This window comes from Parambassis ranga, chromosome 5 (assembly GCF_900634625.1).
Source record: "Parambassis ranga chromosome 5, fParRan2.1, whole genome shotgun sequence".
Lineage (NCBI taxonomy): Eukaryota > Metazoa > Chordata > Actinopteri > Ambassidae > Parambassis > Parambassis ranga.
Window position 1 is genome coordinate 31,829,152 of NC_041026.1, and position 14,020 is coordinate 31,843,171.

The 14,020-nt window shown below is 45.1% G+C and overlaps 1 protein-coding gene across 6 annotated transcripts in view; it reads left to right on the forward strand.

Annotated features, from left to right (window-relative positions):
• The first annotated feature begins 1,042 nt into the window (after positions 1-1,042).
• Positions 1,043-14,020, forward strand: part of LOC114436041 (plexin-B1-like) — a 135,352-nt gene continuing 122,374 nt past the window's right edge. For 5 of the 6 annotated variants that reach the window (XM_028406092.1, XM_028406091.1, XM_028406094.1 and 2 more), the window contains exon 1: positions 1,043-1,301. The gene's annotated coding sequence lies outside the window, so the exon portion shown is untranslated. The remainder of the gene's footprint in view (positions 1,302-14,020) is intronic. The other variant, XM_028406093.1, reaches the window with a different exon arrangement.

A 14,020-nucleotide genomic window follows, 5' to 3' on the forward strand; every position in this document is an offset into this window, starting at 1 on the left:
GTTGTAAGCAGTTTGCTGCTAGCCAGTTCTTGTAGCTGATCTATCTCTGTGTCTAGTGTCATCAGCATAAAAGTGATAAAACACATTTTTAAAGCACTTATGATCCGACCAAGGGGGCTAATATACATTAAAAATAAAAGTGGACCAAGAACAGACCCTGAGGAACACCGCAGGACAGAGGGGATACATCAGACATGATGATATTAACAAGTACAGCAAATGTTCTGTCACTGAGGTATGATGAGAACCAGTTTAAAACAGTTCCAGACAATTCAAAGTTGTGCTGTAGCCGATTTATCAACATTTTATGGTCTACAGTGTCAAATGCTGATGATAGGTCTAATAAAACCAACACAGAATGGAGAGAGAGAGAGAGAGAGAGAGAGAGAGGATGAAGGAGAGAGAGAGAAAGAGGAGCAAACATGATACAGTACAGAGCAAACATGACAGCAAGATGAAACAGTGATTATATTGTAATAGATATCTATATATATCGTTAGTCCATAAGTAGGAATAGTAATTTGGTAGCAAAGATGAGCAGCAGGGGCTAGTGAAGTCGATGAGCACAGGAGAGATCAGGGGCCAGACTGCAAGTCAGTATGCAGGTCTTGAGACCTGCAAAGAGAGATATGTCCACGATTCTCCTACGATGCTCGTCTTTCGTCTGCGACGGCTCAAAATCTCACAGGCATAAGTTGTATTTACTATAAATAAAACCAACCATCACCAAATAAGGCAGTATCTCCAGTCCAGGCTGCAAGTAAAAATAACAATGACTAGAAAATGTCAGCCAGAATCAACCTTTTGTTAAGGGGTAGAAATAAATTGGTTTTGGGTTAAGTGGAGTTTCAGTGATACAGCTGGTGTATCCCTCATACATCCAAATTAATTATATCATTAACAATGTATTTTTTAGACTTTATATTCGGGGCAGTGATGAAAAACTTGTTTCGGGGTCTCTTTCGTTTGTTTACCTTACTTTCTTAGTCGTAAGAAATCCGAGGAGCATCTGAACGCAGCACAAAACAACCCCTGTGGTAAAACCCTCGAAACTCTTTAGTGGAGAGCTAAAGTGTTGAAGCTGCACCAAACTGTTTTAGCCGTGTGGTGAACTCTGCGTAGTGAAATTAAGCCACTGCATTGTTTTCACCGAGCGGCGAGTGGCTCATAGTAGTGAAAGTTGGATGCCGGAGAGGACGGTTGGACGTATAGACGCGAAGGACTGTGGGATTTGTGTTGTTTTAGCTTCAAGAAAAAAACCCGTGAAACTTCATCGAACTGCGGTGACTGTACAGTGCTAGGTAAGTTCGTCTCTTCCGAACTCAACCGTCTCCTACAAATATCAGTTTGCCTCTCTGCTTTCGAATGAGAACCTTTCACTGTAAACATCTGTGTCACTTTCCTAAGAATTTGCTCACTTTGTTCGCTATTCTATTTGACATTATTAGCGGTTCAGTTATTTATTAGCTTGTATAGCTATGTTAGCTTTGAAAGCGTACTATGCGTGTCCTGATTGTCGCTCCAAGACACTTACTAGTCCACTAAAGTCCAGTCTTTATTGTGAAGGGTGTCTGTTATTTAACAGCTCCGCATTTCACATAGCTGCCGCCGCCAACAACACTCCCATTGGATGTTTCTTCTGTGGTTTTGTTTCTGCACTTTGTCTACCAGAACAAGTGCAACTGCAACATGAAATTTTAAGAGGATCTGAGTGCGCCAATGCTGCCGCCCCAGTTGTCCAAGTGTGTGTTTGTTTGTTCGGACATATTTTTCCCAAAAATGTTTCAGGGTAAGTGCCACCATCTTGTAATGGTGCCACTGCTGTCATTCCATGGTGTTACAGTGTTTCTTGGATGTATAGCAGGTTAAAGAGGTTATCCATTCATTTAAATGAGAGACGCAATAAAAACCTGGATGCTACCTTAAGTTTTAAATGGATGAGGAAAAAAATATGATGGCCCAATATGATAAAGTCCAAAGCCTTATGAGTTGTAAAGGCATGTCGTATTGTTATACCTCCAAATGTGGCTGGATTTTATCATAAACCCTAGGAGGAGTGTTAAAGGTAGGGTAGAAGATTTTTTTTCTGATGCACTTTTTGTTAAATTAGCATAACTTCTCTTTACAATCCGATTAGTTACCGATTAGTTTAGACCAGTGGTTCTCAATTATTTGCTTTATGCCCCCCCACGCCCCCAGAAGACAAACATTTTTTTCAATGTCAACCCCCCCAATTAATCATCATCATTTTCAATACCATCAAAAAATATTGCAATGCGGGCTTCCGGTTTGACCATGAGGGGATAGGTCGCAAGAAAGTAGAGCTCCCTGCATAACTTTTTCATAACCTGAGCACATGACGTAAACTTTAATGGTTGCGAATCTACCCAGATATGACCGCAGCCCTGGCAAAAAATGCGCTGGGTTTAAGGATGTCAAACAATTCCTGTACCAGAAAAATGTGCGTTTCAGGTTAATGCACCCAGCACGTCTTCGAGTAGAATATGACAAGCAAACGTTCATCTTTTCTTCACCTGAAGAAGCCCAGGAGTTTTATGATCACTGAGTTGCTACACACCAACCTACTCTGGACAGACATAGAGACCAAAATAACTTGGATGAGGCTGTACCTTGTGATTAACAATTTGGGTGTGCTGGACTGGTTCGATCTACCTGAGTTTGTGAGTTCAAATGTGTGTGTGGGCTACTTGAGGCGATTTAATTGTGTATTAGGGTTGGGCGGTATCCAAATTTTGATATCGTCAAACGTATGTGTACGGAAATACCGTGCCGTGTGCCGTGCAGAAACTAAATACCATCTCAGCTCTGGCTCTAAACCGCAGAAGTTGCGTTCTTTTAAGAGACCAGGTCACAGGTGCGAGTATAGCTCTCTCTTCTCCGCGCTGTCACGTCATATTCACAAACTTTATCAAACGTCTCCAAAGGTAAAATATATTATACTACTGAAGTAAAACTGAAAATTCAACCACACAAGGCATCAAATAAATTATGTTTAATATTTGATCCTTATCTTCTTTATAAGTACATTGCATTTTTTTTTATTGATGGTATTAAAAATGATACCATCACTACCTGTGTGCCCCGCCGGTATACCTTAATACCTTAGTTTAGGGTTGGGCGGTATCCAAATTTTGATACCATCAAACGCCCTCCACATTTTACCCCGGTATACGTGAATACCGTGCCGTGCGTCGTGCCAACAGGTGAAGACAGGGTACGTAGCCGTGGGTCCAGTCTTCAATTGCCTTCTGAGAGAGACAGAGAGAGAGGTGCGTCTGCAGAGCCCCGTCAAAACAGCACATATACTCATATCAAGTTGCAGAGACACCGCGCACGTTTAATTTTAATTCAGCTGCTGTAGCCTACAATTCACGGCAGGTAAGGTGCATTATAAACTGCCTGACACATGTCAAGTGATCTTTTTCTGTTAATATAGTTTTTATTGAGGCCATTTAAAAACGCATATGGACGTTTTTTTTTTATAATATTATGCTGGCAGCACATGGTATTAAACTGGTATGAGCCAGTCCCGATGTGTTTCTGTTTGTTTTTGTAATTTTACCATGTTAAGAGCATTGTGCAGTATTCATGTTAAAAGTTACGCATGGTAATAAAAACACTTGTCCGGTAAACTGAAAACCTGCCGGTCACGTTTTCCGCAAGTTTTTTCTAATGGAAACAATTAGTTATAAATGTAGGCTCACACAGCGGCACCAAACTCTTGGCTCGTGCCTACACCATTCAGAAACTAAACACCATCTCAGCTCTGGCTCGTCCTCTGAAGCGCAGCGTTTTTTTATTGATGGTATTAATAATGATACCGTCGCTACCTGTGTGCTCTGCCGGTATACCTTAATACCGCCCAACCCTAGTGTGTATATATATGGATGTAGCATACATTTCCTTTTTCTTGTCCTAGACAGGCCTACTGCATGCATGTTATTGCATATACAGTTCAATATGTCATCTTAGTTATGCCATGGAATGTGTAAATTAGTCTCCTTTTCCTAGAGGCAGATAATTGCCAATCTCTGTTAACCCATTCTGCATAAAGGGGGAGCAAAGTGGGTGATTAATATGGTAACAGACTACTGGAAGTCAACGTACAGTAGAGCTGCAGTTCGTCAGTGTTCTGAGGGCGACCTAAGCATAGTATTGCTGATTTTCTTCATGGTAGGTATGGGGATAATGCAGCGGCTTTTTCCCTTTTTCCCCCATCTTTTTTTTGTTATCATATTTTGTTTTATGGCCACAACATACTATTGCAAACGGTACTATCTACACTGTTCCAAACAGTCCATTTACAACCACTAGATTAACATAGAGAAATATGGCATGGGGTTCTGCTGTACGTTTTATTAGTTGGAACATTAGAGGAATGAATGGTCCTGTAAAGAGAGCTAGAATATTTACTCATTAGAAAAAGCTGCATTCTGAAATTGTGTTTTTGCAAGAAACGCATCTACGTGTTCAAGACGATACTTTGTTAAGAAAACTTGGGTAGGGCAGGTGTACCTGCAGTGCGCCTAATAATCCGGTGCCCCTTATGTATGGGTTGAGTTCCTGACACAGGGCTGAATACGTACAGTATGTATTGATACGCACCACAGGGCATGAGAAGTCGGCTTTCACTGTTGTCCTCGATTGCCATGGTAATGGACAGAAACTTCGGCCCATGGTCATTTTTAAGAGGAAAACACTGCCAAAAGAAAAGTTTCCGGCAGGAGTCACCGTGAAGGCCAATCAGAAAGGCTGGATGGATGAGGAGAAAATGAGTGGCTCAGTTTATCTAAAGAGACCAGATTTTTTTTTCACACATCACCGTCCCTGCTGATCTGCGACTCCATGCGCGCCCGTCTCACCGCCGGTGATACGATGCGCTTATGTATGTGTTGAGTACAGAAATAGACCCCGTAATTGAGACTGCGTCTTATAATGCGTCTTATAATGTGCATATTTTCGCGCCGTATGGCCGCGAAAATATGGTAATATTTGGAGGAGATATGAACTGTGTAATTAGATGCAACCCTAGATCGTTCTAATCTTAAAACTACATAAACTTCAAAGATGTCTAGACGGCTTTCCAGTGTAATGGACCATATAGGTGGTGTCGATCCATGGAGATTTTTGCATCCAAGTAAAAAAGAATTTTCCTGTTTTTCTCATGTACATCAGACTTATTTGAGAATAGATTACCTTTTCATTGACAAGCGTCTCCTTCCAGCTGTAAAAACTATAGATATTTTTGCAATAGTAGAGTCTGACCATGCACTCCTTACTCTTGCGGTCCACGGGACCAGCAGCTGCCTCCTCCCCTATCGTCCCACGACCTCTCTCCCAGCTGTGCCGGCACCAGCTGTGGTCTAGAGGGCAGAAGAGTACAGCAAAACAAACATGTACAAAAGACAGGTCCTCCGGCCAGCAGGTGGTGCAGCAACTGTAGCATATCAGCATGTCAATCTGTGCAGCATCCGATGTTAAGCATGGCTGTAAAGTTTCATCCACATCGGATGAAGTATGTGGGAGATACAGCCAAAAATACATGTATTTCCTGTGAGTTGGTGAAGGGTCAACTTTGTGGCGGCGCCACGGCCAGACCGTGTGACGAAGTGCTGCGTTTTTGATAACTTTTGGTCCCTAATGCCTTAAGAGTAAGCAGACCAAGTTTCAGGTGGATTGGAGAAATCCTTTAGGAGGAGTTTGTAAAAGTGCGGGTAGTGAAAACAGCAAAATGGAGCAGTTTTTTCAAAATGGTGGACTTCCTGTGCGTTTTAGAGGATACCTCCAAGAGACTTTTTTTGTTGCCTAGAGGTGACACATATGCGTATCTATTTTCGTGTCTGTAGGTCAAACAGATTTCATTCCAGGGGGCGCTGCTGAGCTATGTGGCCACGCCCACGTGACGATGAGGTGATATGAAAAGGTGCACAGGAGCTGATGTCATGATAGAGTAAGAGGCAGGTAGGGTGAACAAATGTAGAAACACAGCAGCTTTCTCTATGGTGGCGAAGGGTCCCGCCCACACGGTGTAACATCGAGCTGCGTTTTTGATAACTTTTGGTCAGCCATGTCTTCAGAACCAGGTGACAAAATCACAGGTCTGTCAGAGTATTTCCCTAGGAGGAGTTCGTTCAAATACGAGGTGTGGAACATGGATAATCAGCCTGAACACAATTCATACTGCCAGTAGGTGGCGCTATGAGAGTTTGTGGTCATTAGCATATCAATCTGTTCAGAATGACAGGCTCAGCATGCCTGATTTTTTTCATCCACATCGGATGAAGTATGTGGGAGATACAGCAACAAACACATCCATTTCCTGTGCGTTGGTGAAGGGTCAACTTCGTGGTGGCGCCACAGCCAGACCTTATGATGAAGTGCTGCGTTTTTGATAACCATGCAGCCACGCCCGCCCATGACGACAGTGTCAAGTAAAAATTTTAGTTGGGGGACAATTTTGGGTAAAGTTTGGTGAGTTTTTGAGCACGTTCAGGGGGTCAAAATGATTACATAGAGACGTTCAGGGAGGGGCTCTGACCATGTGCAGAAAGTTTGAAGCCGTTTGGAGCAAGTATGTAGGAGAGAGAGCTGTTCGTGTATGAATGGCGAAGTGACGCCACAGCGGCCACGCCCTTTAACTTGGAGAAAAGCTTTTGATAACTTTTGATCAGCATGGTCTCTAGGTGACAGCGACCGAATATGAAGTCAATCGGTCGAAATCCCTAGGAGGAGTTCGTCCGCATACCAAAGGTGGAAATTGCTGAAATTTGACTGCCAAAATCAAAATGGCTGACTTCCTGTGTGGTCTAGATCAATGGTGCAAGAGACTTTTATGTGCGTCTGGACATGTTCTGTGTGTGTGCCGATTTTTGTCTTCCTACTCTAAAAAAACCCCTATGGAGAGGGTTTTTTTAAAAATTCAAGGGGGCGCCATTGAGCTATTTTGCCCCGCCCACTTACGAGACCTCCATCAGTTGCTAGGACACGCCCCCGAGAACGTGTGTATGAATTTTCATGATCATAGAAGGTCGTTAAGGTCATAAAAAACTCAAACGTACTCTCATGGCGAAGGATCGACAGTCGGCGCGCCGCCACACGGACACCATTGCACGCAGCTTCACGGCCTTCATAGTGTAGGTATGTGTAGGTTCTAGAGGTGAAATGAAGTTGATGCTGTCAACTATGTAGGAGCAGTACACGTCAGAGCAAAAAGAGGTCATTTCCTGTTACCAGCAGGGGGCGCCACGAGTAAGTAAGGGTTTCAACATATGGAGGTGTTCAGGGCGGAAGTTTGAATACGTTTGGATAAAGTATGCGAGCGTGAGAGTCGTTCAAATTTACATGGCGAAATCATGAATTGTCCCTCGACTTTGGCGAGCCACAGAGGCCACGCCCTTTAAGTTAGAGAAAAGCTTTTGATAACTTTTGATCAACAGGTCCTTTAGGTGACCTCCACCAAATTTCAGGTCAATCGGGCGACAGCTCTAGGAGGAGTTCGCTCACTTACCAATGGTGTAAATCGTCAAAATCGCCATTTTCCATCCAAGATGGCGGACTTCCTGTTGGGTCAAGGTCATGGTGTCAAGAGACTTTTTGGTGCGTCTTGCTATGATAAACATGTGTACTGATTTTCGTGCACCTACTCCAAACTAAGCCAAATGCGAGGGGTGTTTTGAAAATTTCAAGGGGGCGCTGTAGAGCCATTTTGCCCCGCCCCTTTGCAGCGACCACAAAATATCAAATTTTTCACCACCCCTGATGAGCGTGCAAAGTTTCGTGAGTTTTTGTGCATGGCAAAGGGGCGAAAAATGCGTTTGTTTGGGAGGACAAATAATAATAATAATACCAGCAATTACAATAGGGCCTTCGCACCACTCGGTGCTCAGGCCCTAATAATACCAGCAATTACAATAGGGCCTTCGCACCACTCGGTTCTCGGGCCCTAATAAACGCTTGCATTTCAATAGGGCTCTTGCACCGTTCGGTGCTCGGGCCCTAATAACCGCTTGCATTTCAATAGGGCTCTTGCACCATTCAGTGCTCAGGCCCTAATAATAATAAACGCTTGCATTTCAATAGGGCTCTCCCACCATTCAGTGCTCGGGCCCTAATAATAATAAATGCTTGCATTTCAATAGGGCTCTCACACGTTTCATGCTCGGGCCCTAATAAGAAACGCTCGCATTTCAATAGGGCTCTTGCACGTTTCGTGCTCGGGCCCTAAAGAAAACGTAATCCTGTGGAAACAGTGTGACATAATTCAGTTTCTGTTCAATTCAGTTTTATTTATATAGCGCATATTACAATCAGAAATTGTCTCAAAACGCTTCACAGGAACCCCCCCTAAGAGCACTGTGGCAAGGAAAAACTCCCTTTAAGAGGAAGAAACCTTGAGCAGGACCCGACAACTTAAGGGGGAACCAGTCCTGCTGCTAGTCAAAGAGGATGAAGGAGAGAGAGAGAGAGAGGATGAAGGAGAGAGAGAGAGAGGATGAAGGAGAGAGAGGATGAAGGAGAGAGAGAGAGAATGAAGGAGAGAGAGAGGATGAAGGAGAGAGAGAGAGAGAGAGAGAGAGAGAGAGGAGAACATGATATAGTACAGAGCAAACATGACAGCAAGATGAAACAGTGATTATATTGTAATAGATATCTATATATATTGTCAGTCCATAAGTAGTAATAGTCATTTGATAGCAAAGATGAGCAGCAGGGGCTAGTGAAGTCGATGAGCACAGGAGAGATCAGGGGCCAGACTGCAGGTCAGTATGCACAAGGTCTTGAGACCTGCAAAGAGAGAGAGCGAGAGCGAGGCACAAAACTACGAGGAAGACAGTAAACACAGATTATGAGACGATATTACCAGTATGAGCCAGACTAAGGAGAGTAGAGGAGAGGTCAGAGGGTGAGGGGGAAACTGCTCAATGGGTCATGTTTGTACCCCCCGACAACGTAGGCCTAGAGAGGTCAGGGGCCGGACTGCAGGTCAGCATGGGTGTTCAGACCTGTAAAGAGACAGAGAGAGAATGAGAGCGAGGCACAGAACTACAAGGAAGACAGTAAACACAGATTATGAGACGATATTACCCAGTATGAGCCAGACTAAGGAGAGGAGAGGAGAGGTCAGAGGGTGAGGGGGAAACTGCTCATGTTTGTGCCCCCCGACAACGTAGGCCTAGAGCAGCATAGCTGTGCTACACACTAGGTCTATGGGTAACTGTACGCCTTACTAAACAGAAAAGTTTTAAGTCTAGTCTTAAAGGTGGAGGCAGTGTTTGCCTCTCGGACCCAGAATGGTAACTGGTTCCATAATAGTGGTGCCTGATAGCTGAAAGCTCGTCCTCCCATTCTATTTTTATGAATCCTAGGAACTACAAGTAAACCTGCACTCAGAGATCTGAGTGTCCTATTAGGAACATATGGTACAATCAGGTCCTGCAGATACAATGGAGCAAGTCCATGAAGAGCCTTGAGTTTCCTAGAGGGAGAATGTAGAGGGTGAACAGGATCGGTCCGAGCACAGAACCCTGTGGAACACCGTGATTAACCCTTGTACCTGTGGAAGAAACATCGTTAGCATGAACAAAGTGAAATCTGTCAGATAAATATGATTTAAACCAGCGCAGTGCTGTTCCTGTAATCCTGATCTTGTGTTCTAATCTGTGTAGCAGGATGCGATGATCTACTTTGTTGAAGCACTGAGATCCAGTAGAACGAGTACAGAGACAAGTCCACGGTCCGATGCCATGAGGAGGTCATTGGTGACTTTAAGCAGTGTTGTTTCTGTGCTGTGATGGGCTCTGAATCCAGACTGGAAAGCATCGAGCAGACTGTTCCTATGCAGGTGGTCATTTAGCTGACTTACAACAGCTCTTTCGAGTATTTTGGAGATAAAGGTGAGGTTCGAGATCGGTCTGTAGTTTCCTAAGACGTCCGGGTCCAGTGAAGGTTTGTGTGATCGGAATGATCACAGCAGTTTTAAAAGCCTGTGGTACATATCCTGTTTCCAGAGACAAGTTGAGCTGTCCTAATATAGACTCTCCGATCAGAGGAATAGCATCCTTGAGGAGCAGTGATGAGATCGGATCCAAAAGACAGGTAGTAGGTTTAGACTTGCTGATGCAATCAGTCAAGTTCTCTAATTCTGTAATATTAAAAGCTAATACAGCCTCTGCCTTCTCTTTTACTTCTTTTAATCTTTAATCTTTTGATCTTAGTCATTTTGCTACTGCTGGGTTTCTTTTTAGAGCCCGAGCACCGAATGGTGCAAGAGCCCTATTGAAATGCAAGCGTTTTTAGGGCCCGAGCACGAAACGTGCAAGAGCCCTATTGTAATGCAAGTTTTTATTATTGGTTATTCTTGGTCTGCCCACGGTATCGCGATTTTGACCCCCTGAACGTGCTCAAAAACTCACCAAATTTGGCACAAAATTAGAATTTAGAATCGTGTTTATTGCATGTAAGTGAAGGGGATTCACATTACTAGGAATTTGCCTGATTGGTGCATACATAGAACATATAATAATTAACATGAAATAAGATAGAACTAAGTAAAATTAAGATAAATAAACTAAAGTAAGGCTAAATTGACATGGCATAACAGACATGACATACAAGACATACAATGAACAGAACATAAAATGAGTGGCGGTTGTAATGGCAAACATAGACCCTTATATGACTGAGTGGAACAGTGTAATAATGTAATAGGTACCACATGGGTCGGTGAGGTGGTACTAGTGTACAAGTAGTGCAAGATGGAGTTAACAGTGCAAATAGTCATCAATATGCAGTGACTATACTAAAGTGACCTTGTGAAGTGACAGTGCAGAGCAGTGCATTAATTACAGTTCAACAGTCCAACAGCAGAGGGGAAGAAGCTGTTCTTGTGGTGTGAGGTTCTGGTCCGAATGGACCGTAACCTCCTGTCTGAAGGGAGTGGCTCAAAGAGTCCGTGTCCAGGGTGAGAAGGGTCAGCTGTGATCCGACCTGCACGCCTCAGAGTCCTGGAGACGTACAGGTCTTGGATAGATGGCAGGCTGCAGCCTATCACCTTCTTAGCAGAGCGCACAACACGCTGCAGTCTGTGCTTGTCCCTGGCAGTGGCCCCAGTGTACCACACTGTGATGGAGGAGGTGAGGATGGACTCAATGATGGCCGTGTAGAACTGAACCATCATTCTGGCTGGCACCTTGAGTTTCCTCAGCTGCCGCAGGAAGTACATCCTCTGCTGGGCCTTTTTGATGAGGGAGCTCCCACTTGAGGTCCTGGGTGATGGTGGTACCCAGTAAGCGGAAAGAGTCCACTGTGGAGATGGGGGTGTCTGGCAGTGAGGGGGGGTGATGGAGCTGGCACTTTCCGAAAGTCTACAGTCATCTCCACTGTCTTCTGGGCATTCAGCTCCAGGTTGTTGTCAGCACACCAGGACACCAGACGGTCCACCTCCCTCCTGTGGGCAGACTCATCCCTGTCTGAGATGAGTTCAATGAGGGTGGTGTCGTCAGCAAACTTAATCAGCTTGACAGACTGGTGGCTGGAGGTGCAGCAGTTGGTGTACAGGGAGAAGAGCAGATGGGAAAGTACACAGCCTTGGGGGGTACCGGTGCTGATGGTCCTTGTGTCCGAGACATTCATCCCCAGCCTCACATGCTGTCTCGTGTCTGCTGGGAAGTCAGTGATCCACCGGCAGATGGAGTCTGGAACATGCAGCAGGGACAGCTTGTCTTGGAGGAGAGCTGGGCGGATTGTGTTGAAAGCAGAGCTGAAGTCCACAAACAGGATCCTAGCATAGGTTCCAGGGGAGTCCAGATGCTGTAGGATGTAGTGAAGGGCCAGGTTGACAGCATCGTCCACAGATTTGTTAGCTCTGTAGGCGAACTGCAGGGGGTCCAGGAAGGGGGGCTGTGATGGTCTTGAGGTGGGACAGTACCAGGTGCTCAAAGGACTTCATGACTACAGACGTCAGTGCCACAGATCTGTAGTCATTAAGACCAGTGATCCTTGGCTTCTTGGGAACTGGAACTATGGTGGAGGATTTGAAGCAGGCTGGCACATGGCATGACTCCAGAGAGGTGTTAAAGATGTCTGTGAACACTGGAGTCAGCTCGTCTGCACAGTGTCTTAGGGAGGAGGGGGACACACCATCAGGTCCAGGAGCCTTGCGGGGGTTCAGTCTCCTGAACAGCCTGTTAACATCCTCCTCCAGGATGGAGAGGGCAGCTGAGGGGGAGGAGGAGGGGGGCAAGGAGGACTCTGATGGGGTATCTTTGATGTGGATGTCCGTGTTGATGGGGTGTGGAGAGGTGTGTGGAGAGGTGTCAGGGCTGGCTGATAGTCCATCAAAGCGGCAGTAGAACTCGTTCAGACTGTTGGCTAATTGCAGGTCGTCAGCTGAGTGGGGGGCTTTGGGCTTGTAATTGGTGATCTGCCTCAGTCCTTTCCACACAGAGGCAGAGTCGTTAGCAGAGAACTGCTGCTGGATTTTCTCAGAGTACAGTGATTTAGCACTTCTCACCTCCTTGCTAAACCTGTACTTGGCCTGTTTGTAGCAGTCTCTGTCCCCACTTCTGAAAGCAGCCTCCTTCTCTAGCCTCAGCTGTCTGAGTTTAGCTGTGAACCAGGGTTTGTCATTGTTGTAACTCACCCTGGTGTGTGTTGGCACAATACTGTCCTCACAGTACTGAATATATGACGTCACAGTGTCTGTATACTCATCAAGACTATCAGTGGCAGCCCTGAACACCTCCAAGTCTGTTGTCTCAAAACAGGAGCGAAGCTTAGCTGGTCCACTTTTTAGATGTCCTCACCACAGGTTTGGAGAGCTTCAGCCTCTGTCTGTATGCAGGAATCAGATAGACCATCACGTGGTCAGATAGTCCAAGAGCAGCATGGGGCACTGCGTGTTATGCCTCGCTTATTGTGGTGTAACAGTGATCCAGTGTGTTTTCCTCTCTGGTCGGGCATTTGATCAGCTGTCTGTATTTCGGGAGTTCTTTGCTGAGTTTACTTACAGATTTTACCTGTATAGACTGTTTGACAGCATGGCATATCTCCACCTGGAAAATGAGAGAATGTGTCTAAAATCACCTGCTGTTGATGTGTAGCACATATACACACAACACACATGCATGCTGCTCACATATTTTTAATTTAGTTTGAGCTGAACTGTGCATACTTTTGGAGAACATGCTGTACTTAGCTGTAGTTGTGCATGCTTTTTCCTGTGCAACAAAAAGGTACAAAAGGTTGGTCTGTTGCCCCCCACTCCCGCTGCTTCCTCTCTAAAAAGGGGGAAAGTGGCCCTGCCTCCTTTGTATCTTTTGTCGAGGGGAGACTGAAAAGACCAGTCAAACAGACAAGGGAATTATAAGGAAAAAGTGGGGGTTACAGAGGTGGAGCATACCTCAAGAAGAAAAGGGGGTTGGGAGAATGTAAATATCTTTTCCCTTTCTATGCCTCTCTGTCACTTGTAAAAAGGCTTGTGTTGACTGCAGGTTCGTTTTCTGCCTCTTTAGTGGAATGGCAGGTGAGTGTGTGAATGAGGTTCAAAACCAGCCTCAGGTGTCCTGGCGGGGAGTTTTCCCCTTTTGTCATGGTGCTTGTTTATGCTCCCCCCTCTGCTAACCCCAGCACTGCATGTGACACTATCCACTCTGCAAAAGCACAGACTCGGCACCCAAGAGCATTCATTGCTATCTCAGGTGACTTCAACAATATCAACCTGGACAAAACTCTTTCTACATTCACTCAGTTTGTGAACTGTCCTACCAGGGAGGGAAGAACAATACACCTGCTGTATGCTAATATGAGGGATGCTTACAGCTTTTTCCCTCTTCCCCCACTGGGCAGGTTGGATCACAACCTGCTTTGAGGTGACTGACTGGCAGGCACCCTGTGAACCCTACAACCAGGCTATTGATGGGATCGCAGAGTGCCTGACTACATAAACTGTTATGTGGACACCATTGTACTGGTTAGGACTGTAAATTGTTATCCCAATAAT